Here is a 5,596-nt window from a genome sequence, read left to right on the forward strand (position 1 = left end):
AATACAAATTAATCATAATCAAGGATGCTCTACGGGGGATAAGAAGTTTGTGATTTCTCCACCTGATGCTGATGGAATTCTTTGTGTTTCCGCTGAATGGCTGATTTCCTTACATTTCTAAAGGAATCCTCTTTGAGAAAGCTGAAGAACAGGTAAAAAGAGAATGTTTAAATCAAGAAAAAAAAGAATTAAGTCAATTTATATATTACGTAATTAGCTGTACAATAGTGTCGCATAGTGAATGATGACGACATAGGAATGGTCGTCTATGTGTGTGTGTGTGTGTATGTGTTACTGCAGAGTAGAAGGAAACATCTGTGAACAGAAGGAGAGACCCCATGTAACAGAGATGTTACGCTAATGAACGGTGATATATCTGCGACATTCTCCAGAATAAAGGTCGAGGAAAGGTGTTACCTCGCTCTCTCGGACAGGTTACCATGGGAACCCAAGATCAAACTTACTTCATCTCTTTTTTCTTCATTTACTACAAATGCTGCCCTCACTAAAAAAAAAAAAAAAGAAGTGGATGTAAAGTACTAATTATTGACCCTGTAAATTCGGAGCCCCTACTCTGCTCAAAAAAAAATTGAGAAAAAAGAATGTAAAAATTTACTATATCAACTGTCAGATTTGTTTCTAAGTTATGGTGCTTAACTACCCTGAAGCCAATTGCTCTTGGGCAGAATTTAATCAAATTCTGCGATGATTCTTTTTTTGGGCCAATCGCGTCCGATAAAAAGGCATATTAAGACATTAATAATTAGGCCTGATCCATGCCGCCGTTTATTTTAATCAGCAGAAGCTAGATGTCAGGAGTTAACTAACTCTAAATAAGTAAATATCTTACCTTTGGCTAAGTTATCTTCCAGAATAGTCGCCTTTCGATACACACTCCAGCTCTCAGTAAATGTTGTCCTCGGATAGTCACCGATGGGTAGCAGGTACTAGTATTTAGTGTGGGATGCTTTAAATTAGGCCCATTAGGCCTTTTTACAAGTCCACCTTTGTGAACACTACACTGAACGTTAACACAGAACCGACCCTTCATGATAAACTAAATACACACAAAAGTTTTGCTAAATTCTAATTTCCAACAAAATTTGTCAACACATTCTACACAATAAATGCATTAAAAGGAAGTCGTGAGAGTGGTTTACAAAAACAAAAAACACAAAAAAAAACACAGTTTAAGAAAAAATAAAAAAAAAAGATTTTATTTGGAAGGTTGCAAAAGGTTGTATTCCTTCACATACAAGCTGTGCATCAATTAATAGTTTATTTTACCACCTTCAAATCATTATACTTGATTAATTCATCATTAAATCATCACAAATAACGGGGATTTTTTGTTTTGTTCGGGGGTTGTCGGTAACAATAGCCTGATGTCCTGGTAAAAGAAAAAGTGATGAACAGGATGAATGTAAAGAAGAATAACATTTCTTTAGAATGATTTTTTTTTTTATATAGGGGGGCCGACTATGATTTGTGATGTTTGCTGCAATGTCATCAGTGCGTAAAGGGCTTACGGTCTGTGTAACAGGTGTTATACAGACATAAAGGGAAATATTAACGGTACCAATCAACAAGCTAACCTGTAAAAGTGTGTCTGTAAATGTAATCTTATTGTTTTCTGCGCCTATGTGTTAGTTATGTTTGTGAATATCTGTGTAGAACTTCTAGGGTCTACACCTGTCTTTTTGCCCTTAGTTACCTACATATTATTCTTCTTTTTGTTGTTGTTCTTTTGAGTTCGTATATTTTCCTTCTTCTGCAGACTCTTCACATACCCTCGGACAGGTTCAAATCTTCACGGAATAATATACATTTGTGTGTGTGAGTGTGATAGATTCACGCCCTCAGACCTATCTCGCCGGTTGTGCCTGAAAAAGCAAACATATTTTACATAAATGATATTTATTATGTTTAGAGAAGGATTCTTTTATGTTTTCATCAGCAATGTAAATGAACCTGATGTGGAAATTCATTCAATAATCTCACGGCACCATATACCATGATATTTCTATTTTTCATTCTTAAAAATCTCTGCGTTTAGTGGGTAGAAATAATTTAAAAAAGGTATGCCACGTTCATTTCCAATTGTAAGATCTTCTTCAAAATTGATTCATTTTTAAGTTACCCTCTTGCAAGAGGGTAAATATTCCTTACTACTTTCGCTTCATACTTCGTTTTTACGTAGTACATCTCTCAGAGAATAGGATGCATCGCTTAAGTTGGGAATGGACGGACAGTTTGGGAAATGCACTAATCCGTTGCCAACCGCTCGAGTTCTTTTACTAGAAATAAGAGCTCTCATTGCTGTTGCTTTCAATTGGTTTCACGAAAAAAGCTAAAGAGGTTCTAGGAAGTAAAGATTCTAAGCTCTACACAGGGAGTTTACTTAAAACTAATTGGATTTAGCGAACTCATAGGTAATCTATAGCTCATCATGACACCTTAATTCTCCTTGTACCAAAGATGGTAACTTAAGGGAGCCTAAGTTTAGGTTGTAGCAGATTTAACTTTTATTAAGCCTGTCCAAGTTCAACCTTAGACTGGCAGCCCTTTTTTGAGCAAGTGAAATAAAGTCGAGTTGACAGGTTGCCTGCAGGTATTGCACACACATTCTACCTGCTTCACCTACTAGCAAGTAACCTGTAGCAGGTATTTGCTGACTTCTTGCAGGGCAGAAAACTTCGTACCCATATTTGCACTCCACTCATGCAGATTATTTCCCAACAGGTTACGCGGGTATAACCAGCACCTTAGGGGTAATATTCTTTGATTTACTGCTCTGATAAACCAAACCGTGATTTTATCAGTATTTAGATTTTTTACAGTATCCTGAGCTTTCTCATTTTTTTTTTTTTTTGTCTAAAAATGTCTTTTGCTTCATTCTGTGTTTCGAACATAAACATCCACAAGTTTATAGGAAGTATGTTCATGAGACAGATCGCTCGATAAAACATTTATCAAAAATATCGAACCCTCAACTTCCAACTTCCTGGTCCGCTAATTAACATTTCAACAAATTCCCTGAATATCATCTTCGGCGATTAAAACGCCAGTAGCTGAACACTTTTTTTTTCTCTCTCCACCAGTAAAGACAGCCGTTATCCCTGATCGCATAACTTTGAAAGTGTTTCCTCTGGGTAACTTCTCTATTCAGACAGTGAGTTGAACTGTTAGTATTATTGTTGGCTAAGGATGTTACTTCTCGGGAAGGAAAAACCAAGGCCTGTGACTTTACCCAATAGTCACTCTCCAGCATTATGAGTCTGATTAAAAGGACAGGTCTGGAGGATGAGCTTTAAAGTGAGGGGAGCCACAATTGATCCAAAGGGGTCGCAGTGGCGTAGGCCTTGAGGCCGCCCTAGTCTAATCTAATCTAATCTAGTATTATTGTTAGGGTTAAGTATTCAATATAAATAAGGTAATTGAATAAAGGACAAAATTAAAGTTGGAGAGCTGTCAACCACAGACAATGCTTTGCCATAATCACCTATATTCCTAACAATATAAACCAGATTTGAAATCCCGTTAATCGCAAAACCACACTTAGATAGAAAGATGGTTGTTTCTTTGTTAAGATGCGAAGATTTACGCGATTGGTTCATTGAAGTTACTTATTTAATAGAAATAAAGTTGCTACCACAATTTAAATACAGTAGGCTTTAAGAGAGGGGCAATCGGGTTAGAACTGCTGGAAGGAGAGTAGCTACTGAACTCCGTATGAATGAAGAGCCATTAAGCTTGGAAGTTAAGCTTGATGAGTGTGTGTGTGTGTGTGTGTGTGTGGAGCTAAAACAGAAGATAGGGAGCGCTTATTATCAAAAAACAATAATGAACTTTAACAAAAAAAAAAAAAAAAAAAATATATGGGTAGAAGGTTTGTAAAGCGATAGGAGAAGTAAATTTGGAGACGTTAACTGGAGTTAAAGTAGAGAGAGGGAGAGCGCGGTAAAGCAAACTGAGAAGGCGAAGAAGCAATTATATTCTCAATTTGAGATAGGTAATACCAGGGCGTTCTGGGCTGACGGCGGTAGATGGTGAGATTTAGTTAAGGCCTCCAATCCGGCTCGCTCGCTCTCACTCTATCGAGAGCTCCCGGTTTATCTCAAGTTCCGAGGAGCTGATTCCATTCAACATTAACCGGAATTGGCTACCGTGTCCTCCTCCTCCTCCTCTTCATCATGGGCTACCTTCCTCCAACACATTCTTTCATCTTTTTCCAGTATATTACAACCATACTCTCCCCTCTACTGTCATATTTCTTAATATTTTATTTCCAGAACCAATAATTACTACCGCTACCTAGCGGCTGGACTAAGAAAAGCGTTATATACGCCTCAAGAATTTACTCTTCTTCATTTTTTTTAACCTTGAATATTGTGTTTAATTAATTTTGTACTTAATAATTAAAGTTTTGTAGATGTACGTAACTTTTACTTATGTATAGACATTCACTAGGTTTCCTTTTTGGGGGGAGGAGCTCAGGGGAACTCAAAATGAATGTTTCGGTTGAAAACTTGGCATCAGAATTTTACCTTGATCGCAATATAGTTCCTCACGAGTAGTAAACAGGAAATAAAAAGAAGTGCTTGAAGATAAGGAAGTGATTGTTTAGAGAAAGTGCTTGTGGTAATGTGGTGTGTGAGCAGTTTGGTAGTGGATAATCGCAGAGAGAATGGAGATCCCGGTGCTGTAAGTACTGTTGAGGAGTTCGCATTCAGGATGAAAAGTTTTTTGTTTTAATTACAAAAAAAAGTATAAAAGTAATATAAAAAAGAGTAAAAATACAAAGTTGCGGTCACATAGGTGCTACAAGGATTTAGCTGGGCCCAGCACCGTTCATTTCCTGTCGTCTCCATTCTTTTATCATCTTCTGCTTCTCTTTATCTTCTCCACTAACAGCATCAGCCATTTTGTAAATGGCACGTCTAGGCGTAAGTATAGATACATAATGGGGAATAATAACATCTTACAAACTGACAGAGAGAGGGATATTGCCTCTCTTTATGATGAACTTTAACAAGCAATACGTTTTGTACTTATAATATTTTAAACTCGTATTTAAACTGGGGCGCCGTCTAGTGAATGTTATTATTACTATTTTTTGTTTTTTGTTTTAAGCTGTTGGTGATGTGGCAGTTAAGAGTCGATGGCAGCCATTACCTTGATGGAAGCTCTAAGCAGTCTTTCAAGTAATCTGTTTCTCTCCCGGTAGACGACGTTCATCACCTTCTTGAATTTAAAAGAAATAAAAAAAGACAAAGACAATAGAAATCTACTCAGATAATTCCTTTTTAAAGTAAATGTATAAAATCTAAGTGAGCTAAAAACAAATTTAGGGCTATTAAGTATATTAAAAGACTTCTATAGTTCTTTTTGTTTATGTGCTTTAATGTTAACTTTGCTCTTTTTTTTAATGTCGCCGTTACAGGGGGGTTTATTATTTTCAAGAAGCCTTTTACGCGTTTCAAATCTGCGAAATCAGTTAACCAATTAATTTATTTTATTCTATTTTTTTTTTTTTGCTTAGGATGTTTGGATAAAACTTCCACACAGAAGAATAACAAAACTTATAAAAACTTAC

The 5,596-nt window shown here is 36.4% G+C and overlaps 1 long non-coding RNA gene across 2 annotated transcripts in view; it reads right to left on the reverse strand.

Moving 5' to 3' along the window:
* LOC141451719 (uncharacterized) overlaps positions 1–5,596 on the reverse strand; it is a 64,260-nt gene that overhangs the window by 58,536 nt on the left and 128 nt on the right. Inside the window, exons 2-3 of one of the 2 annotated variants that reach the window (XR_012457066.1) lie at positions 1,719–1,883; positions 851–1,390 (exon numbers count right to left, since the gene is read on the reverse strand). This is a non-coding gene — a long non-coding RNA (uncharacterized lncRNA). Of the gene's footprint in view, positions 1–850; positions 1,884–5,596 lie in introns of both variants that reach the window. The other variant, XR_012457065.1, reaches the window with a different exon arrangement.

This window comes from Rhodnius prolixus, unplaced genomic scaffold (genome assembly GCF_049639745.1).
Source record: "Rhodnius prolixus isolate KJV_2025 unplaced genomic scaffold, Rpr scaffold_14, whole genome shotgun sequence".
Classification (NCBI taxonomy): Eukaryota; Metazoa; Arthropoda; class Insecta; order Hemiptera; family Reduviidae; genus Rhodnius; species Rhodnius prolixus.